Source organism: Phalangium opilio, unplaced genomic scaffold, assembly GCF_054372755.1.
Source record: "Phalangium opilio isolate 3A_F unplaced genomic scaffold, DU_Popi_V2 ptg000088l_1, whole genome shotgun sequence".
In the NCBI taxonomy this organism is placed as follows: Eukaryota; Metazoa; Arthropoda; class Arachnida; order Opiliones; family Phalangiidae; genus Phalangium; species Phalangium opilio.
In genome coordinates this window covers 710,865-736,098 of record NW_028324193.1, presented here as the reverse complement: position 1 = coordinate 736,098, position 25,234 = coordinate 710,865, and the positions used below count along the sequence as shown (strand labels likewise).

The 25,234-nt window shown below is 42.9% G+C and overlaps 25 non-coding genes across 25 annotated transcripts; all 25 read left to right on the top strand.

Annotated features, from left to right (window-relative positions):
- Positions 1-3,148: 3,148 nt before the first annotated feature.
- On the top strand, positions 3,149-3,220 carry TRNAE-UUC (transfer RNA glutamic acid (anticodon UUC)). Its single transcript has one exon. It is a non-coding gene; the product is annotated as a tRNA-Glu (tRNA).
- A 1,108-nt stretch (positions 3,221-4,328) lies between these two features.
- On the top strand, positions 4,329-4,400 carry TRNAE-CUC (transfer RNA glutamic acid (anticodon CUC)). The gene has a single exon. It is a non-coding gene; the product is annotated as a tRNA-Glu (tRNA).
- Positions 4,401-4,630: 230 nt separating this feature from the next.
- TRNAE-UUC (transfer RNA glutamic acid (anticodon UUC)) lies at positions 4,631-4,702 on the top strand. Its single transcript has one exon. It is a non-coding gene; the product is annotated as a tRNA-Glu (tRNA).
- A 229-nt stretch (positions 4,703-4,931) lies between these two features.
- Positions 4,932-5,003, top strand: TRNAE-UUC (transfer RNA glutamic acid (anticodon UUC)). The gene has a single exon. It is a non-coding gene; the product is annotated as a tRNA-Glu (tRNA).
- Positions 5,004-5,684: 681 nt separating this feature from the next.
- TRNAE-UUC (transfer RNA glutamic acid (anticodon UUC)) lies at positions 5,685-5,756 on the top strand. The gene has a single exon. It is a non-coding gene; the product is annotated as a tRNA-Glu (tRNA).
- Positions 5,757-8,371: 2,615 nt separating this feature from the next.
- TRNAE-UUC (transfer RNA glutamic acid (anticodon UUC)) lies at positions 8,372-8,443 on the top strand. The gene has a single exon. It is a non-coding gene; the product is annotated as a tRNA-Glu (tRNA).
- Positions 8,444-9,124: 681 nt separating this feature from the next.
- On the top strand, positions 9,125-9,196 carry TRNAE-UUC (transfer RNA glutamic acid (anticodon UUC)). The gene has a single exon. It is a non-coding gene; the product is annotated as a tRNA-Glu (tRNA).
- A 1,862-nt stretch (positions 9,197-11,058) lies between these two features.
- TRNAE-UUC (transfer RNA glutamic acid (anticodon UUC)) lies at positions 11,059-11,130 on the top strand. Its single transcript has one exon. It is a non-coding gene; the product is annotated as a tRNA-Glu (tRNA).
- A 1,862-nt stretch (positions 11,131-12,992) lies between these two features.
- TRNAE-UUC (transfer RNA glutamic acid (anticodon UUC)) lies at positions 12,993-13,064 on the top strand. Its single transcript has one exon. It is a non-coding gene; the product is annotated as a tRNA-Glu (tRNA).
- A 1,410-nt stretch (positions 13,065-14,474) lies between these two features.
- On the top strand, positions 14,475-14,546 carry TRNAE-UUC (transfer RNA glutamic acid (anticodon UUC)). Its single transcript has one exon. It is a non-coding gene; the product is annotated as a tRNA-Glu (tRNA).
- Positions 14,547-15,227: 681 nt separating this feature from the next.
- Positions 15,228-15,299, top strand: TRNAE-UUC (transfer RNA glutamic acid (anticodon UUC)). Its single transcript has one exon. It is a non-coding gene; the product is annotated as a tRNA-Glu (tRNA).
- Positions 15,300-15,528: 229 nt separating this feature from the next.
- On the top strand, positions 15,529-15,600 carry TRNAE-CUC (transfer RNA glutamic acid (anticodon CUC)). Its single transcript has one exon. It is a non-coding gene; the product is annotated as a tRNA-Glu (tRNA).
- A 531-nt stretch (positions 15,601-16,131) lies between these two features.
- TRNAE-UUC (transfer RNA glutamic acid (anticodon UUC)) lies at positions 16,132-16,203 on the top strand. Its single transcript has one exon. It is a non-coding gene; the product is annotated as a tRNA-Glu (tRNA).
- Positions 16,204-18,190: 1,987 nt separating this feature from the next.
- On the top strand, positions 18,191-18,262 carry TRNAE-CUC (transfer RNA glutamic acid (anticodon CUC)). The gene has a single exon. It is a non-coding gene; the product is annotated as a tRNA-Glu (tRNA).
- Positions 18,263-18,642: 380 nt separating this feature from the next.
- TRNAE-CUC (transfer RNA glutamic acid (anticodon CUC)) lies at positions 18,643-18,714 on the top strand. The gene has a single exon. It is a non-coding gene; the product is annotated as a tRNA-Glu (tRNA).
- A 531-nt stretch (positions 18,715-19,245) lies between these two features.
- TRNAE-UUC (transfer RNA glutamic acid (anticodon UUC)) lies at positions 19,246-19,317 on the top strand. The gene has a single exon. It is a non-coding gene; the product is annotated as a tRNA-Glu (tRNA).
- A 681-nt stretch (positions 19,318-19,998) lies between these two features.
- On the top strand, positions 19,999-20,070 carry TRNAE-UUC (transfer RNA glutamic acid (anticodon UUC)). Its single transcript has one exon. It is a non-coding gene; the product is annotated as a tRNA-Glu (tRNA).
- Positions 20,071-20,149: 79 nt separating this feature from the next.
- TRNAE-UUC (transfer RNA glutamic acid (anticodon UUC)) lies at positions 20,150-20,221 on the top strand. The gene has a single exon. It is a non-coding gene; the product is annotated as a tRNA-Glu (tRNA).
- Positions 20,222-21,027: 806 nt separating this feature from the next.
- Positions 21,028-21,099, top strand: TRNAE-CUC (transfer RNA glutamic acid (anticodon CUC)). The gene has a single exon. It is a non-coding gene; the product is annotated as a tRNA-Glu (tRNA).
- A 380-nt stretch (positions 21,100-21,479) lies between these two features.
- On the top strand, positions 21,480-21,551 carry TRNAE-CUC (transfer RNA glutamic acid (anticodon CUC)). Its single transcript has one exon. It is a non-coding gene; the product is annotated as a tRNA-Glu (tRNA).
- A 531-nt stretch (positions 21,552-22,082) lies between these two features.
- Positions 22,083-22,154, top strand: TRNAE-UUC (transfer RNA glutamic acid (anticodon UUC)). Its single transcript has one exon. It is a non-coding gene; the product is annotated as a tRNA-Glu (tRNA).
- A 681-nt stretch (positions 22,155-22,835) lies between these two features.
- Positions 22,836-22,907, top strand: TRNAE-UUC (transfer RNA glutamic acid (anticodon UUC)). The gene has a single exon. It is a non-coding gene; the product is annotated as a tRNA-Glu (tRNA).
- Positions 22,908-22,986: 79 nt separating this feature from the next.
- On the top strand, positions 22,987-23,058 carry TRNAE-UUC (transfer RNA glutamic acid (anticodon UUC)). Its single transcript has one exon. It is a non-coding gene; the product is annotated as a tRNA-Glu (tRNA).
- Positions 23,059-23,739: 681 nt separating this feature from the next.
- TRNAE-UUC (transfer RNA glutamic acid (anticodon UUC)) lies at positions 23,740-23,811 on the top strand. The gene has a single exon. It is a non-coding gene; the product is annotated as a tRNA-Glu (tRNA).
- Positions 23,812-23,890: 79 nt separating this feature from the next.
- On the top strand, positions 23,891-23,962 carry TRNAE-UUC (transfer RNA glutamic acid (anticodon UUC)). Its single transcript has one exon. It is a non-coding gene; the product is annotated as a tRNA-Glu (tRNA).
- The last annotated feature ends 1,272 nt before the right edge of the window (positions 23,963-25,234 follow it).

Below are 25,234 nucleotides of genomic sequence, written 5' to 3'. Positions count from 1 at the left end.
CATCATCTCCTTGTCTGTCTCCTGTAATAACATCGAATATATAGATGACTACTTGACTACTTCTCTAGTAACAACAAATCTCCGAGGCTACAACTAGTTACGCTATTGTGTCTCAGATTCTCTCAGTCGAACGTTTCATCTCCAGTGTTTATTAATGATGCAGCCCGAAGCGAAACCGTATCCATCATTTGTAGGGTAATCCAAATTTTATGACTTAAAGCCTTTCTTCGCATGAAACACACCATCATAGAGTGCTATAATTATAGTGGTCGTGATATATTGTGTATGACCATAAGTTTATAAGATATGTTCCAAAAGTATGGCACTTCCTATATTTCGTAATAATAGAAACTTACTGAGAGCTTGTTCGAGAACGACGCGAGAATTGACTCCACTCGGTTTTGCAGTCAATCTTCTTATTTAGTCTGTACTAAGCCAGACGTCGCTTCACGAGAATCTATGAAGTTCCACCTACGTCGCTTCATGACAAGCTCTCAGTAATCAGTGACAAACTTATGTAAGATATCTTATGAGCTTATGGAACATATATTATAAACTTTTGGTATTACCAGACGTAATACCCCAACACATCACAATGTCTCATAAATAAATATATATAAATTTTTGCCTTCTATGCTAATTTCTCGCATTATTTTTATGATTCACGCTTACACTAATGGCCCCTCTGGTATCCTTATATTCTTTTGTAAGAAATACTTCCTATTCATCGTAGAAATAATCTTACTAATAATTTATTTTGGAATCCATCATATTTTTCGAAACTGAATACTTTTAATTTTAAACCCCACAGCGATCAATGTTTCCAAGATAACGATGTAACTTTCCTTGGCGAACAACAACAAATTACTTATAAATTCAGTTATGCAATTATGAACTTCAAGTCAAAGATAAATATTGAATATCTCATTATATTTTATCTTTTAAATTTGAGCTTTCCTTACTCTCGTGGGATTGACGCGACGAATACATTTTGCAAGAGGAAAGCTCTTGGCTTACTCCTTCTGCTTCAGGGATCAGATATTGAGACTAACACGTGGAGCACCAGTCACGTGTTGCATAGCCCGAAAAAGCCATCTCTCGCTGTTACTGTTACATAAACAAACAAAATCTGCACGAGACTAATATTAAGTTTAATGTCAAACCTTAAAAGAAAAAGAAAATTCCTAAAATCAGCTTTCTAATTATTTTCAATTATTTAACACGAAAAGGTAATTTTTACGTAGGGATCATGTTATTTTCTCTTGGTTTACCAAGCGGATGCTTTCAGTGAACAGCTCGCCCAATTATTTACTGAACGCTACGATAGGGTAGAGGTTAATAATATAAAAATACACAGTTTGTTTTTCAAAAATCAAAATTAAGCCTAACACATCAACTTTTGAAACTCTGACTGTTCATTTTTTCATCGCATCTTTCACTTTTCAGAATTTTAAATAAAAAAATTGTGATAGATCACTGTTTTTACCTTTGAATCAAGAGGTAGAGCAGTGATTCGAGTTCCACTAAGCCTTGGCTCCAATCGTTCGCAAATTTGGATAACCAAGCATCGAGATTATCGAAAAAGTTTAATATATTGAACAGTTGGTTGTTATGAATAGAATTAAGACTTGGTTAAGCAAGTCCGATATGGACTAGTGGCTAGGATATCTGGCTTTCACCCAGAAGGCCCGTGTCCGATTCCCGGTATCGGGGCGAGTGCTTTTGTACCACTTTTTAAGAATGAATTTAAAGACACATTTATAGGAATAATATTTAGGGTTGTTCCAACCAGTCCGATATGGTCTAGTGGCTAGGATATCTGGCTTTCACCCAGAAGGCCAGGATTCGACTCCCGGTATCGGAGAGAGTGTTTTGTAAAGCATTTCAAAAATAGACTTAAGGACATAGGTTTATGAATAGAATTAAGAATTGGTTAAGCAAGTCCGTTATGGACTAGTGGCTAGGATATCTGGCTTTCACCCAGAAGGCCCGTGTCCGATTCCCGGAATACGACCGAGTGCTTTTGTACCGCTTTTGAATAATGAATTTAAAGACACATTTTTAGGAATAATATTTAGGGTTGTTCCAACCAGTCCGATATGGGCTAGTGACTAGGATATCTGACTTTCACCCAGAAGGCCCGGGTTCGATTCCCGGTATCGGAGCGAGTGCTTTTGTACCGCTTTTGAAGAATGAATTTAAAGACACATTTATAGGAATAATATTTAGGGTTGTTCCAACCAGTCCGATATGGGCTAGTGACTAGGATATCTGGCTTTCATCCAGAAGGCCCGGGTTCGACTCCCGGTATCGGAGAGAGTGTTTTGAAAAGCATTTCAAAAATAGACTTAAGGACATAGGTTTATGAATAGAATTAAGACTTGGTTAAGCAAGTCCGATATGGTCTAGTGGCTAGGATATCTGTCTTTCACCCAGAAGGCCCGTGTCCGATTCCCGGAATACGACCGAGTGCTTTTGTACCGCTTTTGAATAATGAATTTAAAGACACATTTTTAGGAATAATATTTAGGGTTGTTCCAACCAGTCCGATATGGGCTAGTGACTAGGATATCTGACTTTCACCCAGAAGGCCCGGGTTCGATTCCCGGTATCGGAGCGAGTGCTTTTGTACCGCTTTTGAAGAATGAATTTAAAGACACATTTATAGGAATAATATTTAGGGTTGTTCCAACCAGTCCGATATGGGCTAGTGACTAGGATATCTGGCTTTCACCCAGAAGGCCAGGGTTCGACTCCCGGTATCGGAGAGAGTGTTTTGAAAAGCATTTCAAAAATAGACTTAAGGACATAGGTTTATGAATAGAATTAAGAATTGGTTAAGCAAGTCCGTTATGGACTAGTGGCTAGGATATCTGGCTTTCACCCAGAAGGCCCGTGTCCGATTCCCGGAATACGACCGAGTGCTTTTGTACCGCTTTTGAATAATGAATTTAAAGACACATTTTTAGGAATAATATTTAGGGTTGTTCCAACCAGTCCGATATGGGCTAGTGACTAGGATATCTGACTTTCACCCAGAAGGCCCGGGTTCGATTCCCGGTATCGGAGCGAGTGCTTTTGTACCGCTTTTGAAGAATGAATTTAAAGACACATTTATAGGAATAATATTTAGGGTTGTTCCAACCAGTCCGATATGGTCTAGTGGCTAGGATATCTGGCTTTCATCCAGAAGGCCCGGGTTCGATTCCCGGTATCGGAGCGAGTGCTTTGTACCGCTTTTGAAGAATAAACTTAAAGACACATTTATAGGAATAATATTTAGGGTTTGTTCAACCAGTCCGATATGGTCCAGTGGCTAGGATATCTGGCTCTCACCCAGAAGGCGAGAGTACGATTCCCGGTATCGGAGCCTGTGCTTTTGTACCGCTTTTCAAGAATAAACTTAAGGATATAGGTTTATGAATAGAATTAAGACTTGGTTAAGCAAGTCCGATATGGACTAGTGGCTAGGATTTCTGGCTTTCACCCAGAAGGCCCGTGTCCGATTCCCGGAATCGGACCGAGTGCTTTTGTACCGCTTTTGAAAAATGAACTTAAAGACACATTTATAGGAATAATATCTAGGGTTGTTACATCCAGTCCGATATGGTCTAGTGGCTAGGATATCTCGCTCTCACCCAGAAGGCCCGGGTTCGATTCCCAGTATCGGGGCGAGTGCTTTTGTACCGCTTTTCAAGAATAGAATTAAGACTTGGTTGAGCAAGTACGATATGGTCTAGTGGCTAGGATACCTGGCTTTCACCCATAATACCCGGGTTCGATTCCCGGTATCGGAGCGAGTGCTTTTGTACCGCTTTTCAAGAATAGACTTAAGGATATAGCTTTATGAATAGAATTAAGACTTGGTTAAGCAAGTCCGATATGGTCTAGTGGCTAGTATATCTGGCTCTCACCCAGAAGGCCAGGGTTCGATTCTCGGTATCGGAGCGAGTGCTTTTGTACCGCTTTTCAAGAATAGACTTAAGGATATAGGTTTATGAATAGAATTAAGACTTGGTTAAGCAAGTCCGATATGGACTAGTGGCTAGGATATCTGGCTTTCACCCAGAAGGCCCGTGTCCGATTCCCGGTATCGGAGCGAGTGCTTTTGTACCGCTTTTGAAGAATGAATTTAAAGACACATTTATAGCAATAATATTTAGGGTTGTTCCAACCAGTCCGATATGGGCTAGTGACTAGGATATCTGGCTTTCACCCAGAAGGCCAGGGTTCGACTCCCGGTATCGGAGAGAGTGCTTTTGTACCGCATTTCAAGAATAGACTTAAAACTGTAGGTTATGAATAGAATTAATAGATGGTTATGCAAGTCCGATATGGTCTAGTGGCTAGGGTATCTGGCTCTCACCCAGAAGGCCCGGGTTCGATTCCCGGTAACGGAGCGAGTGCTTTTGTACCGCATTTCAAGAATAAACTTAAGGATATAGGTTTATGAATAGAATTAAGACTTGGTTAAGCAAGTCCGATATGGACTAGTGGCTAGGATATCTGGCTTTCACCCAGAAGGCCCGTGTCCGATTCCCGGTATAGGAGCGAGTGCTTTTGTACCGCTTTTGAAGAATGAATTTAAAGACACATTTATAGGAATAATATTTAGGGTTGTTCCAACCAGTCCGATATGGTCTAGTGGCTAGGATATCTGGCTTTCATCCAGAAGGCCCGGGTTCGATTCCCGGTATCGGAGAGAGTGTTTTGTAAAGCATTTCAAAAATAGACTTAAGGACATAGGTTTATGAATAGAATTAAGAATTGGTTAAGCAAGTCCGTTATGGACTAGTGGCTAGGATATCTGGCTTTCACCCAGAAGGCCCGTGTCCGATTCCCGGAATACGACCGAGTGCTTTTGTACCGCTTTTGAAGAATGAATTTAAAGACACATTTATAGGAATAATATTTAGGGTTGTTCCAACCAGTCCGATATGGTCTAGTGGCTAGGATATCTGGCTTTCATCCAGAAGGCCCGGGTTCGATTCCCGGTATCGGAGCGAGTGCTTTGTACCGCTTTTGAAGAATAAACTTAAAGACACATTTATAGGAATAATATTTAGGGTTTGTTCAACCAGTCCGATATGGTCCAGTGGCTAGGATATCTGGCTCTCACCCAGAAGGCGAGAGTACGATTCCCGGTATCGGAGCGTGTGCTTTTGTACCGCTTTTCAAGAATAGACTTAAGGATATAGGTTTATGAATAGAATTAAGACTTGGATAAGCAAGTCCGATATGGTCTTGTGGCTAGGATACCTGGCTTTCACCCATAATACCCGGGTTCGATTCCCGGTATCGGAGCGTGTGCTTTTGTACCGCTTTTCAAGAATAGACTTAAGGATATAGGTTTATGAATAGAATTAAGACTTGGTTGAGCAAGTCCGAAATGGTCTTGTGGCTAGGATATCTGGCTTTCACCCAGAAGGCCAGGGTTCGATTCTCGGTATCGGAGAGAGTGTTTTGTAAAGCATTTCAAAAATAGACTTAAGGACATAGGTTTAAGAATAGAATTAAGACTTGGTTAAGCAAGTCCGATATGGTCTAGTGGCTAGGATATCTGTCTTTCACCCAGAAGGCCCGTGTCCGATTCCCGGAATACGACCGAGTGCTTTTGTACCGCTTTTGAAGAATGAATTTAAAGACACATTTTTAGGAATAATATTTAGGGTTGTTCCAACCAGTCCGATATGGTCTAGTGGCTAGGATATCTGGCTTTCATCCAGAAGGCCCGGGTTCGATTCCCGGTATTGGACCGAGTGCTTTGTACCGCTTTTGATGAATAAACTTAAAGACACATTTATAGGAATAATATTTAGGGTTTGTTCAACTAGTCCGAAATGGTCTAGTGGCTAGGATATCTGGCTCTCACCCAGAAAGCGAGAGTACGATTCCCGGTATCGGAGCGAGTGCTTTTGTACCGCTTTTCAAGAATAGACTTAAGGATATACGTTTATGAATAGAATTAAGACTTGGTGAAGCAAGTCCGATATGGACTAGTGGCTAGGATTTCTGGCTTTCACCCAGAAGGCCCGTGTCCGATTCCCGGAATCGGACCGAGTGCTTTTGTACCGCTTTTGAAAAATGAACTTAAAGACACATTTATAGGAATAATATCTAGGGTTGTTACATCCAGTCCGATATGGTCTAGTGGCTAGGATATCTCGCTCTCACCCAGAAGGCCCGGGTTCGATTCCCAGTATCGGGGCGAGTGCTTTTGTACCGCTTTTCAAGAATAGAATTAAGACTTGGTAAAGCAAGTACGATATGGTCTAGTGGCTAGGATACCTGGCTTTCACCCATAATACCCGGGTTCGATTCCCGGTATCGGAGCGAGTGCTTTTGTACCGCTTTTCAAGAATAGACTTAAGGATATAGCTTTATGAATAGAATTAAGACTTGGTTAAGCAAGTCCGATATAGTCTAGTGGCTAGTATATCTGGCTCTCACCCAGAAGGCCAGGGTTCGATTCTCGGTATCGGAGCGAGTGCTTTTGTACCGCTTTTCAAGAATAGACTTAAGGATATAGGTTTATGAATAGAATTAAGACTTGGTTAAGCAAGTCCGATATGGACTAGTGGCTAGGATATCTGGCTTTCACCCAGAAGGCCCGTGTCCGATTCCCGGTATCGGAGCGAGTGCTTTTGTACCGCTTTTGAAGAATGAATTTAAAGACACATTTATAGGAATAATATTTAGGGTTGTTCCAACCAGTCCGATATGGGCTAGTGACTAGGATATCTGGCTTTCACCCAGAAGGCCCGGGTTCGATTCCCGGTATCGGAGCGAGTGCTTTTGTACCGCTTTTGAAGAATGAATTTAAAGACACATTTATAGGAATAATATTTAGGGTTGTTCCAACCAGTCCGATATGGGCTAGTGACTAGGATATCTGGCTTTCACCCAGAAGGCCAGGGTTCGACTCCCGGTATCGGAGAGAGTGTTTTGAAAAGCATTTCAAAAATAGACTTAAGGACATAGGTTTATGAATAGAATTAAGATTTGGTTAAGCAAGTCCGTTATGGACTAGTGGCTAGGATATCTGGCTTTCACCCAGAAGGCCCGTGTCCGATTCCCGGTATCGGAGCGAGTGCTTTTGTACCGCTTTTGAAGAATGAATTTAAAGACACATTTATAGGAATAATATTTAGGGTTGTTCCAACCAGTCCGATATGGGCTAGAGACTAGGATATCTGGCTTTCACCCAGAAGGCCAGGGTTCGACTCCCGGTATCGGAGAGAGTGCTTTTGTACCGCATTTCAAGAATAGACTTAAAACTGTAGGTTATGAATAGAATTAATAGATGGTTATGCAAGTCCGATATGGTCTAGTGGCTAGGGTATCTGGCTCTCACCCAGAAGGCCCGGGTTCGATAACCGGTAACGGAGCGAGTGCTTTTGTACCGCATTTCAAGAATAAACTTAAGGATATAGGTTTATGAATAGAATTAAGACTTGGTTAAGCAAGTCCGATATGGACTAGTGGCTAGGATATCTGGCTTTCACCCAGAAGGCCCGTGTCCGATTCCCGGTATAGGAGCGAGTGCTTTTGTACCGCTTTTGAAGAATGAATTTAAAGACACATTTATAGGAATAATATTTAGGGTTGTTCCAACCAGTCCGATATGGGCTAGTGACTAGGATATCTGGCTTTCACCCAGAAGGCCAGGGTTCGACTCCCGGTATCGGAGAGAGTGTTTTGTAAAGCATTTCAAAAATAGACTTAAGGACATAGGTTTATGAATAGAATTAAGAATTGGTTAAGCAAGTCCGTTATGGACTAGTGGCTAGGATATCTGGCTTTCACCCAGAAGGCCCGTGTCCGATTCCCGGAATACGACCGAGTGCTTTTGTACCGCTTTTGAATAATGAATTTAAAGACACATTTTTAGGAATAATATTTAGGGTTGTTCCAACCAGTCCGATATGGGCTAGTGACTAGGATATCTGACTTTCACCCAGAAGGCCCGGGTTCGATTCCCGGTATCGGAGCGAGTGCTTTTGTACCGCTTTTGAAGAATGAATTTAAAGACACATTTATAGGAATAATATTTAGGGTTGTTCCAACCAGTCCGATATGGGCTAGTGACTAGGATATCTGGCTTTCACCCAGAAGGCCAGGGTTCGACTCCCGGTATCGGAGAGAGTGTTTTGAAAAGCATTTCAAAAATAGACTTAAGGACATAGGTTTATGAATAGAATTAAGATTTGGTTAAGCAAGTCCGTTATGGACTAGTGGCTAGGATATCTGGCTTTCACCCAGAAGGCCCGTGTCCGATTCCCGGAATACGACCGAGTGCTTTTGTACCGCTTTTGAATAATGAATTTAAAGACACATTTTTAGGAATAATATTTAGGGTTGTTCCAACCAGTCCGATATGGTCTAGTGGCTAGGATATCTGGCTTTCATCCAGAAGGCCCGGGTTCGATTCCCGGTATCGGAGCGAGTGCTTTGTACCGCTTTTGAAGAATAAACTTAAAGACACATTTATAGGAATAATATTTAGGGTTTGTTCAACCAGTCCGATATGGTCCAGTGGCTAGGATATCTGGCTCTCACCCAGAAGGCGAGAGTACGATTCCCGGTATCGGAGCGTGTGCTTTTGTACCGCTTTTCAAGAATAGACTTAAGGATATAGGTTTATGAATAGAATTAAGACTTGGATAAGCAAGTCCGATATGGTCTTGTGGCTAGGATACCTGGCTTTCACCCATAATACCCGGGTTCGATTCCCGGTATCGGAGCGTGTGCTTTTGTACCGCTTTTCAAGAATAGACTTAAGGATATAGGTTTATGAATAGAATTAAGACTTGGTTGAGCAAGTCCGAAATGGTCTTGTGGCTAGGATATCTGGCTTTCACCCAGAAGGCCAGGGTTCGATTCTCGGTATCGGAGAGAGTGTTTTGTAAAGCATTTCAAAAATAGACTTAAGGACATAGGTTTAAGAATAGAATTAAGACTTGGTTAAGCAAGTCCGATATGGTCTAGTGGCTAGGATATCTGTCTTTCACCCAGAAGGCCCGTGTCCGATTCCCGGAATACGACCGAGTGCTTTTGTACCGCTTTTGAAGAATGAATTTAAAGACACATTTTTAGGAATAATATTTAGGGTTGTTCCAACCAGTCCGATATGGTCTAGTGGCTAGGATATCTGGCTTTCATCCAGAAGGCCCGGGTTCGATTCCCGGTATTGGACCGAGTGCTTTGTACCGCTTTTGATGAATAAACTTAAAGACACATTTATAGGAATAATATTTAGGGTTTGTTCAACTAGTCCGAAATGGTCTAGTGGCTAGGATATCTGGCTCTCACCCAGAAAGCGAGAGTACGATTCCCGGTATCGGAGCGAGTGCTTTTGTACCGCTTTTCAAGAATAGACTTAAGGATATACGTTTATGAATAGAATTAAGACTTGGTGAAGCAAGTCCGATATGGACTAGTGGCTAGGATTTCTGGCTTTCACCCAGAAGGCCCGTGTCCGATTCCCGGAATCGGACCGAGTGCTTTTGTACCGCTTTTGAAAAATGAACTTAAAGACACATTTATAGGAATAATATCTAGGGTTGTTACATCCAGTCCGATATGGTCTAGTGGCTAGGATATCTCGCTCTCACCCAGAAGGCCCGGGTTCGATTCCCAGTATCGGGGCGAGTGCTTTTGTACCGCTTTTCAAGAATAGAATTAAGACTTGGTAGAGCAAGTACGATATGGTCTAGTGGCTAGGATACCTGGCTTTCACCCATAATACCCGGGTTCGATTCCCGGTATCGGAGCGAGTGCTTTTGTACCGCTTTTCAAGAATAGACTTAAGGATATAGCTTTATGAATAGAATTAAGACTTGGTTAAGCAAGTCCGATATAGTCTAGTGGCTAGTATATCTGGCTCTCACCCAGAAGGCCAGGGTTCGATTCTCGGTATCGGAGCGAGTGCTTTTGTACCGCTTTTCAAGAATAGACTTAAGGATATAGGTTTATGAATAGAATTAAGACTTGGTTAAGCAAGTCCGATATGGACTAGTGGCTAGGATATCTGGCTTTCACCCAGAAGGCCCGTGTCCGATTCCCGGTATCGGAGCGAGTGCTTTTGTACCGCTTTTGAAGAATGAATTTAAAGACACATTTATAGGAATAATATTTAGGGTTGTTCCAACCAGTCCGATATGGGCTAGTGACTAGGATATCTGGCTTTCACCCAGAAGGCCAGGGTTCGACTCCCGGTATCGGAGAGAGTGTTTTGTAAAGCATTTCAAAAATAGACTTAAGGACATAGGTTTATGAATAGAATTAAGAATTGGTTAAGCAAGTCCGTTATGGACTAGTGGCTAGGATATCTGGCTTTCACCCAGAAGGCCCGTGTCCGATTCCCGGAATACGACCGAGTGCTTTTGTACCGCTTTTGAATAATGAATTTAAAGACACATTTTTAGGAATAATATTTAGGGTTGTTCCAACCAGTCCGATATGGGCTAGTGACTAGGATATCTGACTTTCACCCAGAAGGCCCGGGTTCGATTCCCGGTATCGGAGCGAGTGCTTTTGTACCGCTTTTGAAGAATGAATTTAAAGACACATTTATAGGAATAATATTTAGGGTTGTTCCAACCAGTCCGATATGGGCTAGTGACTAGGATATCTGGCTTTCACCCAGAAGGCCAGGGTTCGACTCCCGGTATCGGAGAGAGTGTTTTGAAAAGCATTTCAAAAATAGACTTAAGGACATAGGTTTATGAATAGAATTAAGAATTGGTTAAGCAAGTCCGTTATGGACTAGTGGCTAGGATATCTGGCTTTCACCCAGAAGGCCCGTGTCCGATTCCCGGAATACGACCGAGTGCTTTTGTACCGCTTTTGAATAATGAATTTAAAGACACATTTTTAGGAATAATATTTAGGGTTGTTCCAACCAGTCCGATATGGGCTAGTGACTAGGATATCTGACTTTCACCCAGAAGGCCCGGGTTCGATTCCCGGTATCGGAGCGAGTGCTTTTGTACCGCTTTTGAAGAATGAATTTAAAGACACATTTATAGGAATAATATTTAGGGTTGTTCCAACCAGTCCGATATGGTCTAGTGGCTAGGATATCTGGCTTTCATCCAGAAGGCCCGGGTTCGATTCCCGGTATCGGAGCGAGTGCTTTGTACCGCTTTTGAAGAATAAACTTAAAGACACATTTATAGGAATAATATTTAGGGTTTGTTCAACCAGTCCGATATGGTCCAGTGGCTAGGATATCTGGCTCTCACCCAGAAGGCGAGAGTACGATTCCCGGTATCGGAGCCTGTGCTTTTGTACCGCTTTTCAAGAATAAACTTAAGGATATAGGTTTATGAATAGAATTAAGACTTGGTTAAGCAAGTCCGATATGGACTAGTGGCTAGGATTTCTGGCTTTCACCCAGAAGGCCCGTGTCCGATTCCCGGAATCGGACCGAGTGCTTTTGTACCGCTTTTGAAAAATGAACTTAAAGACACATTTATAGGAATAATATCTAGGGTTGTTACATCCAGTCCGATATGGTCTAGTGGCTAGGATATCTCGCTCTCACCCAGAAGGCCCGGGTTCGATTCCCAGTATCGGGGCGAGTGCTTTTGTACCGCTTTTCAAGAATAGAATTAAGACTTGGTTGAGCAAGTACGATATGGTCTAGTGGCTAGGATACCTGGCTTTCACCCATAATACCCGGGTTCGATTCCCGGTATCGGAGCGAGTGCTTTTGTACCGCTTTTCAAGAAAAGACTTAAGGATATAGCTTTATGAATAGAATTAAGACTTGGTTAAGCAAGTCCGATATGGTCTAGTGGCTAGTATATCTGGCTCTCACCCAGAAGGCCAGGGTTCGATTCTCGGTATCGGAGCGAGTGCTTTTGTACCGCTTTTCAAGAATAGACTTAAGGATATAGGTTTATGAATAGAATTAAGACTTGGTTAAGCAAGTCCGATATGGACTAGTGGCTAGGATATCTGGCTTTCACCCAGAAGGCCCGTGTCCGATTCCCGGTATCGGAGCGAGTGCTTTTGTACCGCTTTTGAAGAATGAATTTAAAGACACATTTATAGGAATAATATTTAGGGTTGTTCCAACCAGTCCGATATGGGCTAGAGACTAGGATATCTGGCTTTCACCCAGAAGGCCAGGGTTCGACTCCCGGTATCGGAGAGAGTGCTTTTGTACCGCATTTCAAGAATAGACTTAAAACTGTAGGTTATGAATAGAATTAATAGATGGTTATGCAAGTCCGATATGGTCTAGTGGCTAGGGTATCTGGCTCTCACCCAGAAGGCCCGGGTTCGATAACCGGTAACGGAGCGAGTGCTTTTGTACCGCATTTCAAGAATAAACTTAAGGATATAGGTTTATGAATAGAATTAAGACTTGGTTAAGCAAGTCCGATATGGACTAGTGGCTAGGATATCTGGCTTTCACCCAGAAGGCCCGTGTCCGATTCCCGGTATAGGAGCGAGTGCTTTTGTACCGCTTTTGAAGAATGAATTTAAAGACACATTTATAGGAATAATATTTAGGGTTGTTCCAACCAGTCCGATATGGGCTAGTGACTAGGATATCTGGCTTTCACCCAGAAGGCCAGGGTTCGACTCCCGGTATCGGAGAGAGTGTTTTGAAAAGCATTTCAAAAATAGACTTAAGGACATAGGTTTATGAATAGAATTAAGAATTGGTTAAGCAAGTCCGTTATGGACTAGTGGCTAGGATATCTGGCTTTCACCCAGAAGGCCCGTGTCCGATTCCCGGAATACGACCGAGTGCTTTTGTACCGCTTTTGAATAATGAATTTAAAGACACATTTTTAGGAATAATATTTAGGGTTGTTCCAACCAGTCCGATATGGGCTAGTGACTAGGATATCTGACTTTCACCCAGAAGGCCCGGGTTCGATTCCCGGTATCGGAGCGAGTGCTTTTGTACCGCTTTTGAAGAATGAATTTAAAGACACATTTATAGGAATAATATTTAGGGTTGTTCCAACCAGTCCGATATGGTCTAGTGGCTAGGATATCTGGCTTTCATCCAGAAGGCCCGGGTTCGATTCCCGGTATCGGAGCGAGTGCTTTGTACCGCTTTTGAAGAATAAACTTAAAGACACATTTATAGGAATAATATTTAGGGTTTGTTCAACCAGTCCGATATGGTCCAGTGGCTAGGATATCTGGCTCTCACCCAGAAGGCGAGAGTACGATTCCCGGTATCGGAGCCTGTGCTTTTGTACCGCTTTTCAAGAATAAACTTAAGGATATAGGTTTATGAATAGAATTAAGACTTGGTTAAGCAAGTCCGATATGGACTAGTGGCTAGGATTTCTGGCTTTCACCCAGAAGGCCCGTGTCCGATTCCCGGAATCGGACCGAGTGCTTTTGTACCGCTTTTGAAAAATGAACTTAAAGACACATTTATAGGAATAATATCTAGGGTTGTTACATCCAGTCCGATATGGTCTAGTGGCTAGGATATCTCGCTCTCACCCAGAAGGCCCGGGTTCGATTCCCAGTATCGGGGCGAGTGCTTTTGTACCGCTTTTCAAGAATAGAATTAAGACTTGGTTGAGCAAGTACGATATGGTCTAGTGGCTAGGATACCTGGCTTTCACCCATAATACCCGGGTTCGATTCCCGGTATCGGAGCGAGTGCTTTTGTACCGCTTTTCAAGAAAAGACTTAAGGATATAGCTTTATGAATAGAATTAAGACTTGGTTAAGCAAGTCCGATATGGTCTAGTGGCTAGTATATCTGGCTCTCACCCAGAAGGCCAGGGTTCGATTCTCGGTATCGGAGCGAGTGCTTTTGTACCGCTTTTCAAGAATAGACTTAAGGATATAGGTTTATGAATAGAATTAAGACTTGGTTAAGCAAGTCCGATATGGACTAGTGGCTAGGATATCTGGCTTTCACCCAGAAGGCCCGTGTCCGATTCCCGGTATCGGAGCGAGTGCTTTTGTACCGCTTTTGAAGAATGAATTTAAAGACACATTTATAGGAATAATATTTAGGGTTGTTCCAACCAGTCCGATATGGGCTAGAGACTAGGATATCTGGCTTTCACCCAGAAGGCCAGGGTTCGACTCCCGGTATCGGAGAGAGTGCTTTTGTACCGCATTTCAAGAATAGACTTAAAACTGTAGGTTATGAATAGAATTAATAGATGGTTATGCAAGTCCGATATGGTCTAGTGGCTAGGGTATCTGGCTCTCACCCAGAAGGCCCGGGTTCGATAACCGGTAACGGAGCGAGTGCTTTTGTACCGCATTTCAAGAATAAACTTAAGGATATAGGTTTATGAATAGAATTAAGACTTGGTTAAGCAAGTCCGATATGGACTAGTGGCTAGGATATCTGGCTTTCACCCAGAAGGCCCGTGTCCGATTCCCGGTATAGGAGCGAGTGCTTTTGTACCGCTTTTGAAGAATGAATTTAAAGACACATTTATAGGAATAATATTTAGGGTTGTTCCAACCAGTCCGATATGGTCTAGTGGCTAGGATATCTGGCTTTCATCCAGAAGGCCCGGGTTCGATTCCCGGTATCGGAGCGAGTGCTTTGTACCGCTTTTGAAGAATAAACTTAAAGACACATTTATAGGAATAATATTTAGGGTTTGTTCAACCAGTCCGATATGGTCCAGTGGCTAGGATATCTGGCTCTCACCCAGAAGGCGAGAGTACGATTCCCGGTATCGGAGCGTGTGCTTTTGTACCGCTTTTCAAGAATAGACTTAAGGATATACGTTTATGAATAGAATTAAGACTTGGATAAGCAAGTCCGATATGGTCTTGTGGCTAGGATACCTGGCTTTCACCCATAATACCCGGGTTCGATTCCCGGTATCGGAGCGTGTGCTTTTGTAACGCTTTTCAAGAATAGACTTAAGGATATAGGTTTATGAATAGAATTAAGACTTGGTTGAGCAAGTCCGAAATGGTCTTGTGGCTAGGATATCTGGCTTTCACCCAGAAGGCCAGGGTTCGATTCTCGGTATCGGAGAGAGTGTTTTGTAAAGCATTTCAAAAATAGACTTAAGGACATAGGTTTAAGAATAGAATTAAGACTTGGTTAAGCAAGTCCGATATGGTCTAGTGGCTAGGATATCTGTCTTTCACCCAGAAGGCCCGTGTCCGATTCCCGGAATACGACCGAGTGCTTTTGTACCGCTTTTGAAGAATGAATTTAAAGACACATTTTTAGGAATAATATTTAGGGTTGTTCCAACCAGTCCGATATGGTCTAGTGGCTAGGATATCTGGCTTTCATCCAGAAGGCCCGGGTTCGATTCCCGGTATCGGAGCGAGTGCTTTTGTACCGCTTTTGAAGAATGAATTTAAAGACACATTTATAGGAATAATATTTAGGGTTGTTCCAACCAGTCCGATATGGGCTAGAGACTAGGATATCTGGCTTTCACCCAGAAGGCCAGGGTTCGACTCCCGGTATCGGAGAGAGTGCTTTTGTACCGCATTTCAAGAATAGACTTAAAACTGTAGGTTATGAATAGAATTAATAGATGGTTATGCAAGTCCGATATGGTCTAGTGGCTAGGGTATCTGGCTCTCACCCAGAAGGCCCGGGTTCGATTCCCGGTAACGGAGCGAGTGCTTTTGTACCGCATTTCAAGAATAAACTTAAGGATATAGGTTTATGAATAGAATTAAGACTTGGTTAAGCAAGTCCGATATGGACTAGTGGCTAGGATATCTGGCTTTCACCCAGAAGGCCCGTGTCCGATTCCCGGTATAGGAGCGAGTGCTTTTGTACCGCTTTTGAAGAATGAATTTAAAGACACATTTATAGGAATAATATTTAGGGTTGTTCCAACCAGTCCGATATGGGCTAGTGACTAGGATATCTGGCTTTCACCCAGAAGGCCAGGGTTCGACTCCCGGTATCGGAGAGAGTGTTTTGTAAAGCATTTCAAAAATAGACTTAAGGACATAGGTTTATGAATAGAATTAAGAATTGGTTAAGCAAGTCCGTTATGGACTAGTGGCTAGGATATCTGGCTTTCACCCAGAAGGCCCGTGTCCGATTCCCGGAATACGACCGAGTGCTTTTGTACCGCTTTTGAAGAATGAATTTAAAGACACATTTATAGGAATAATATTTAGGGTTGTTCCAACCAGTCCGATATGGTCTAGTGGCTAGGATATCTGGCTTTCATCCAGAAGGCCCGGGTTCGATTCCCGGTATCGGAGCGAGTGCTTTGTACCGCTTTTGAAGAATAAACTTAAAGACACATTTATAGGAATAATATTTAGGGTTTGTTCAACCAGTCCGATATGGTCCAGTGGCTAGGATATCTGGCTCTCACCCAGAAGGCGAGAGTACGATTCCCGGTATCGGAGCGTGTGCTTTTGTACCGCTTTTCAAGAATAGACTTAAGGATATACGTTTATGAATAGAATTAAGACTTGGATAAGCAAGTCCGATATGGTCTTGTGGCTAGGATACCTGGCTTTCACCCATAATACCCGGGTTCGATTCCCGGTATCGGAGCGTGTGCTTTTGTAACGCTTTTCAAGAATAGACTTAAGGATATAGGTTTATGAATAGAATTAAGACTTGGTTGAGCAAGTCCGAAATGGTCTTGTGGCTAGGATATCTGGCTTTCACCCAGAAGGCCAGGGTTCGATTCTCGGTATCGGAGAGAGTGTTTTGTAAAGCATTTCAAAAATAGACTTAAGGACATAGGTTTAAGAATAGAATTAAGACTTGGTTAAGCAAGTCCGATATGGTCTAGTGGCTAGGATATCTGTCTTTCACCCAGAAGGCCCGTGTCCGATTCCCGGAATACGACCGAGTGCTTTTGTACCGCTTTTGAAGAATGAATTTAAAGACACATTTTTAGGAATAATATTTAGGGTTGTTCCAACCAGTCCGATATGGTCTTGTGGCTAAGATATCTGGCTTTCATCCAGAAGGCCCGGGTTCGATTCCCAGTATCGGGGCGAGTGCTTTTGTACCGCTTTTCAAGAATAGAATTAAGACTTGGTTGAGCAAGTACGATATGGTCTAGTGGCTAGGATACCTGGCTTTCACCCATAATACCCGGGTTCGATTCCCGGTATCGGAGCGAGTGCTTTTGTACCGCTTTTCAAGAATAGACTTAAGGATATAGCTTTATGAATAGAATTAAGACTTGGTTAAGCAAGTCCGATATGGTCTAGTGGCTAGTATATCTGGCTCTCACCCAGAAGGCCAGGGTTCGATTCTCGGTATCGGAGCGAGTGCTTTTGTACCGCTTTTCAAGAATAGACTTAAGGATATAGGTTTATGAATAGAATTAAGACTTGGTTAAGCAAGTCCGATATGGACTAGTGGCTAGAATATCTGGCTTTCACCCAGAAGGCCCGTGTCCGATTCCCGGAATCGGACCGAGTGCTTTTGTACCGCTTTTGAAAAATGAACTTAAAGACACATTCATAGGAATAATATCTAGGGTTGTTACATCCAGTCCGATATGGTCTAGTGGCTAGGATATCTCGCTCTCACCCAGAAGGCCCGGGTTCGATTCCCAGTATCGGGGCGAGTGCTTTTGTACCGCTTTTCAAGAATAGAATTAAGACTTGGTTGAGCAAGTACGATATGGTCTAGTGGCTAGGATACCTGGCTTTCACCCATAATACCCGGGTTCGATTCCCGGTATCGGAGCGAGTGCTTTTGTACCGCTTTTCAAGAATAGACTTAAGGATATAGCTTTATGAATAGAATTAAGACTTGGTTAAGCAAGTCCGATATGGTCTAGTGGCTAGTATATCTGGCTCTCACCCAGAAGGCCAGGGTTCAATTCTCGGTATCGGAGCGAGTGCTTTTGTACCGCTTTTCAAGAATAGACTTAAGGATATAGGTTTATGAATAGAATTAAGACTTGGTTAAGCAAGTCCGATATGGACTAGTGGCTAGGATATCTGGCTTTCACCCAGAAGGCCCGTGTCCGATTCCCGGTATCGGAGCGAGTGCTTTTGTACCGCTTTTGAAGAATGAATTTAAAGACACATTTATAGGAATAATATTTAGGGTTGTTCCAACCAGTCCGATATGGGCTAGTGACTAGGATATCTGGCTTTCACCCAGAAGGCCAGGGTTCGACTCCCGGTATCGGAGAGAGTGCTTTTGTACCGCATTTCAAGAATAGACTTAAAACTGTAGGTTATGAATAGAATTAATAGATGGTTATGCAAGTCCGATATGGTCTAGTGGCTAGGATATCTGGCTCTCACCCAGAAGGCCCGGGTTCGATTCCCGGTAACGGAGCGAGTGCTTTTGTACCGCATTTCAAGAATAAACTTAAGGATATAGGTTTATGAATAGAATTAAGACTTGGTTAAGCAAGTCCGATATGGACTAGTGACTAGGATATCTGGCTTTCACCCAGAAGGCCCGTGTCCGATTCCCGGTATCGGAGCGAGTGCTTTTGTACCGCTTTTGAAGAATGAATTTAAAGACACATTTATAGGAATAATATTTAGGGTTGTTCCAACCAGTCCGATATGGGCTAGTGACTAGGATATCTGGCTTTCACCCAGAAGGCCAGGGTTCGACTCCCGGTATCGGAGAGAGTGCTTTTGTACCGCATTTCAAGAATAGACTTAAAACTGTAGGTTAAGAATAGAATTAATAGATGGTTATGCAAGTCCGATATGGTCTAGTGGCTAGGATATCTGGCTCTCACCCAGAAGGCCCGGGTTCGATTCCCGGTAACGGAGCGAGTGCTTTTGTACCGCATTTCAAGAATAAACTTAAGGATATAGGTTTATGAATAGAATTAAGACTTGGTTAAGCAAGTCCGATATGGACTAGTGGCTAGGATATCTGGCTTTCACCCAGAAGGCCCGTGTCCGATTCCCGGTATCGGAGCGAGTGCTTTTGTACCGCTTTTGAAGAATGAATTTAAAGACACATTTATAGGAATAATATTTAGGGTTGTTCCAACCAGTCCGATATGGGCTAGTGACTAGGATATCTGGCTTGCACCCAGAAGGCCAGGGTTCGACTCCCGGTATCGGAGATAGTGTTTTGTAAAGCATTTCAAAAAAAGACTTAAGGACATAGGTTTATGAATAGAATTAAGAATTGGTTAAGCAAGTCCGTTATGGACTAGTGGCTAGGATATCTGGCTTTCACCCAGAAGGCCCGTGTCCGATTCCCGGAATACGACCGAGTGCTTTTGTACCGCTTTTGAATAATGAATTTAAAGACACATTTTTAGGAATAATATTTAGGGTTGTTCCAACCAGTCCGATATGGTCTAGTGGCTAGGATATCTGGCTTTCATCCAGAAGGCCCGGGTTCGATTCCCGGTATCGGAGCGAGTGCTTTGTACCGCTTTTGAAGAATAAACTTAAAGACACATTTATAGGAATAATATTTAGGGTTTGTTCAACCAGTCCGATATGGTCCAGTGGCTAGGATATCTGGCTCTCACCCAGAAGGCGAGAGTACGATTCCCGGTATCGGAGCGTGTGCTTTTGTACCGCTTTTCAAGAATAGACTTAAGGATATAGGTTTATGAATAGAATTAAGACTTGGATAAGCAAGTCCGATATGGTCTTGTGGCTAGGATACCTGGCTTTCACCCATAATACCCGGGTTCGATTCCCGGAATCGGAGCGTGTGCTTTTGTACCGCTTTTCAAGAATAGACTTAAGGATATAGGTTTATGAATAGAATTAAGACTTGGTTGAGCAAGTCCGAAATGGTCTTGTGGCTAGGATATCTGGCTTTCACCCAGAAGGCCCGTGTCCGATTCTCGGTATCGGAGAGAGTGTTTTGTAAAGCATTTCAAAAATAGACTTAAGGACATAGGTTTAAGAATAGAATTAAGACTTGGTTAAGCAAGTCCGATATGGTCTAGTGGCTAGGATATCTGTCTTTCACCCAGAAGGCCCGTGTCCGATTCCCGGAATACGACCGAGTGCTTTTGTACCGCTTTTGAAGAATGAATTTAAAGACACATTTTTAGGAATAATATTTAGGGTTGTTCCAACCAGTCCGATATGGTCTAGTGGCTAGGATATCTGGCTTTCATCCAGAAGGCCCGGGTTCGATTCCCGGTATCGGAGCGAGTGCTTTTGTACCGCTTTTGAAGAATGAATTTAAAGACACATTTATAGGAATAATATTTAGGGTTGTTCCAACCAGTCCGATATGGTCTAGTGGCTAGGATATCTGGCTTTCATCCAGAAGGCCCGGGTTCGATTCCCGGTATTGGACCGAGTGCTTTGTACCGCTTTTGATGAATAAACTTAAAGACACATTTATAGGAATAATATTTAGGGTTTGTTCAACTAGTCCGAAATGGTCTACTGGCTAGGATATCTGGCTCTCACCCAGAAAGCGAGAGTACGATTCCCGGTATCGGAGCGAGTGCTTTTGTACCGCTTTTCAAGAATAGACTTAAGGATACAGGTTTATGAATAGAATTAAGACTTGGTTAAGCAAGTCCGATATGGACTAGTGGCTAGGATTTCTGGCTTTCACCCAGAAGGCCCGTGTCCGATTCCCGGAATCGGACCGAGTGCTTTTGTACCGCTTTTGAAAAATGAACTTAAAGACACATTTATAGGAATAATATCTAGGGTTGTTACATCCAGTCCGATATGGTCTAGTGGCTAGGATATCTCGCTCTCACCCAGAAGGCCCGGGTTCGATTCCCAGTATCGGGGCGAGTGCTTTTGTACCGCTTTTCAAGAATAGAATTAAGACTTGGTTGAGCAAGTACGATATGGTCTAGTGGCTAGGATACCTGGCTTTCACCCATAATACCCGGGTTCGATTCCCGGTATCGGAGCGAGTGCTTTTGTACCGCTTTTCAAGAATAGACTTAAGGATATAGCTTTATGAATAGAATTAAGACTTGGTTGAGCAAGTCCGATATGGTCTAGTGGCTAGTATATCTGGCTCTCACCCAGAAGGCCAGGGTTCGATTCTCGGTATCGGAGCGAGTGCTTTTGTACCGCTTTTCAAGAATAGACTTAAAACTGTAGGTTATGAATAGAATTAATAGATGGTTATGCAAGTCCGATATGGTCTAGTGGCTAGGATATCTGGCTCTCACCCAGAAGGCCCGGGTTCGATTCCCGGTAACGGAGCGAGTGCTTTTGTACCGCATTTCAAGAATAAACTTAAGGATATAGGTTTATGAATAGAATTAAGACTTGGTTAAGCAAGTCCGATATGGACTAGTGACTAGGATATCTGGCTTTCACCCAGAAGGCCCGTGTCCGATTCCCGGTATCGGAGCGAGTGCTTTTGTACCGCTTTTGAAGAATGAATTTAAAGACACATTTATAGGAATAATATTTAGGGTTGTTCCAACCAGTCCGATATGGGCTAGTGACTAGGATATCTGGCTTTCACCCAGAAGGCCAGGGTTCGACTCCCGGTATCGGAGAGAGTGCTTTTGTACCGCATTTCAAGAATAGACTTAAAACTGTAGGTTAAGAATAGAATTAATAGATGGTTATGCAAGTCCGATATGGTCTAGTGGCTAGGATATCTGGCTCTCACCCAGAAGGCCCGGGTTCGATTCCCGGTAACGGAGCGAGTGCTTTTGTACCGCATTTCAAGAATAAACTTAAGGATATAGGTTTATGAATAGAATTAAGACTTGGTTAAGCAAGTCCGATATGGACTAGTGGCTAGGATATCTGGCTTTCACCCAGAAGGCCCGTGTCCGATTCCCGGTATCGGAGCGAGTGCTTTTGTACCGCTTTTGAAGAATGAATTTAAAGACACATTTATAGGAATAATATTTAGGGTTGTTCCAACCAGTCCGATATGGGCTAGTGACTAGGATATCTGGCTTGCACCCAGAAGGCCAGGGTTCGACTCCCGGTATCGGAGATAGTGTTTTGTAAAGCATTTCAAAAAAAGACTTAAGGACATAGGTTTATGAATAGAATTAAGAATTGGTTAAGCAAGTCCGTTATGGACTAGTGGCTAGGATATCTGGCTTTCACCCAGAAGGCCCGTGTCCGATTCCCGGAATACGACCGAGTGCTTTTGTACCGCTTTTGAATAATGAATTTAAAGACACATTTTTAGGAATAATATTTAGGGTTGTTCCAACCAGTCCGATATGGTCTAGTGGCTAGGATATCTGGCTTTCATCCAGAAGGCCCGGGTTCGATTCCCGGTATCGGAGCGAGTGCTTTGTACCGCTTTTGAAGAATAAACTTAAAGACACATTTATAGGAATAATATTTAGGGTTTGTTCAACCAGTCCGATATGGTCCAGTGGCTAGGATATCTGGCTCTCACCCAGAAGGCGAGAGTACGATTCCCGGTATCGGAGCGTGTGCTTTTGTACCGCTTTTCAAGAATAGACTTAAGGATATAGGTTTATGAATAGAATTAAGACTTGGATAAGCAAGTCCGATATGGTCTTGTGGCTAGGATACCTGGCTTTCACCCATAATACCCGGGTTCGATTCCCGGAATCGGAGCGTGTGCTTTTGTACCGCTTTTCAAGAATAGACTTAAGGATATAGGTTTATGAATAGAATTAAGACTTGGTTGAGCAAGTCCGAAATGGTCTTGTGGCTAGGATATCTGGCTTTCACCCAGAAGGCCCGTGTCCGATTCTCGGTATCGGAGAGAGTGTTTTGTAAAGCATTTCAAAAATAGACTTAAGGACATAGGTTTAAGAATAGAATTAAGACTTGGTTAAGCAAGTCCGATATGGTCTAGTGGCTAGGATATCTGTCTTTCACCCAGAAGGCCCGTGTCCGATTCCCGGAATACGACCGAGTGCTTTTGTACCGCTTTTGAAGAATGAATTTAAAGACACATTTTTAGGAATAATATTTAGGGTTGTTCCAACCAGTCCGATATGGTCTAGTGGCTAGGATATCTGGCTTTCATCCAGAAGGCCCGGGTTCGATTCCCGGTATCGGAGCGAGTGCTTTTGTACCGCTTTTGAAGAATGAATTTAAAGACACATTTATAGGAATAATATTTAGGGTTGTTCCAACCAGTCCGATATGGTCTAGTGGCTAGGATATCTGGCTTTCATCCAGAAGGCCCGGGTTCGATTCCCGGTATCGGAGCGAGTGCTTTGTACCGCTTTTGAAGAATAAACTTAAAGACACATTTATAGGAATAATATTTAGGGTTTGTTCAACCAGTCCGATATGGTCCAGTGGCTAGGATATCTGGCTCTCACCCAGAAGGCGAGAGTACGATTCCCGGTATCGGAGCGTGTGCTTTTGTACCGCTTTTCAAGAATAGACTTAAGGATATAGGTTTATGAATAGAATTAAGACTTGGATAAGCAAGTCCGATATGGTCTTGTGGCTAGGATACCTGGCTTTCACCCATAATACCCGGGTTCGATTCCCGGAATCGGAGCGTGTGCTTTTGTACCGCTTTTCAAGAATAGACTTAAGGATATAGGTTTATGAATAGAATTAAGACTTGGTTGAGCAAGTCCGAAATGGTCTTGTGGCTAGGATATCTGGCTTTCACCCAGAAGGCCCGTGTCCGATTCTCGGTATCGGAGAGAGTGTTTTGTAAAGCATTTCAAAAATAGACTTAAGGACATAGGTTTAAGAATAGAATTAAGACTTGGTTAAGCAAGTCCGATATGGTCTAGTGGCTAGGATATCTGTCTTTCACCCAGAAGGCCCGTGTCCGATTCCCGGAATACGACCGAGTGCTTTTGTACCGCTTTTGAAGAATGAATTTAAAGACACATTTTTAGGAATAATATTTAGGGTTGTTCCAACCAGTCCGATATGGTCTAGTGGCTAGGATATCTGGCTTTCATCCAGAAGGCCCGGGTTCGATTCCCGGTATCGGAGCGAGTGCTTTTGTACCGCTTTTGAAGAATGAATTTAAAGACACATTTATAGGAATAATATTTAGGGTTGTTCCAACCAGTCCGATATGGTCTAGTGGCTAGGATATCTGGCTTTCATCCAGAAGGCCCGGGTTCGATTCCCGGTATTGGACCGAGTGCTTTGTACCGCTTTTGATGAATAAACTTAAAGACACATTTATAGGAATAATATTTAGGGTTTGTTCAACTAGTCCGAAATGGTCTACTGGCTAGGATATCTGGCTCTCACCCAGAAAGCGAGAGTACGATTCCCGGTATCGGAGCGAGTGCTTTTGTACCGCTTTTCAAGAATAGACTTAAGGATACAGGTTTATGAATAGAATTAAGACTTGGTTAAGCAAGTCCGATATGGACTAGTGGCTAGGATTTCTGGCTTTCACCCAGAAGGCCCGTGTCCGATTCCCGGAATCGGACCGAGTGCTTTTGTACCGCTTTTGAAAAATGAACTTAAAGACACATTTATAGGAATAATATCTAGGGTTGTTACATCCAGTCCGATATGGTCTAGTGGCTAGGATATCTCGCTCTCACCCAGAAGACCCGGGTTCGATTCCCAGTATCGGGGCGAGTGCTTTTGTACCGCTTTTCAAGAATAGAATTAAGACTTGGTTGAGCAAGTACGATATGGTCTAGTGGCTAGGATACCTGGCTTTCACCCATAATACCCGGGTTCGATTCCCGGTATCGGAGCGAGTGCTTTTGTACCGCTTTTCAAGAATAGACTTAAGGATATAGCTTTATGAATAGAATTAAGACTTGGTTGAGCAAGTCCGATATGGTCTAGTGGCTAGTATATCTGGCTCTCACCCAGAAGGCCAGGGTTCGATTCTCGGTATCGGAGCGAGTGCTTTTGTACCGCTTTTCAAGAATAGACTTAAGGATATAGGTTTATGAATAGAATTAAGACTTGGTTAAGCAAGTCCGATATGGACTAGTGGCTAGGATATCTGGCTTTCACCCAGAAGGCCCGTGTCCGATTCCCGGTATCGGAGCGAGTGCTTTTGTACCGCTTTTGAAGAATGAATTTAAAGACACATTTATAGGAATAATATTTAGGGTTGTTCCAACCAGTCCGATATGGGCTAGTGACTAGGATATCTGGCTTTCACCCAGAAGGCCAGGGTTCGACTCCCGGTATCGGAGAGAGTGCTTTTGTACCGCATTTCAAGAATAGACTTAAAACTGTAGGTTATGAATAGAATTAGTAGATGGTTATGCAAGTCCTATATGGTCTAGTGGCTAGGATATCTGGCTCTCACCCAGAAGGCCCGGGTTCGATTTCCGGTAACGGAGCGAGTGTTTTTGTACCGCTTTTCAAGAATAAACTTAAGGATATAGGTTTATGAATAGAATTAAGACTTGGTTAAGCAAGTCCGATATGGACT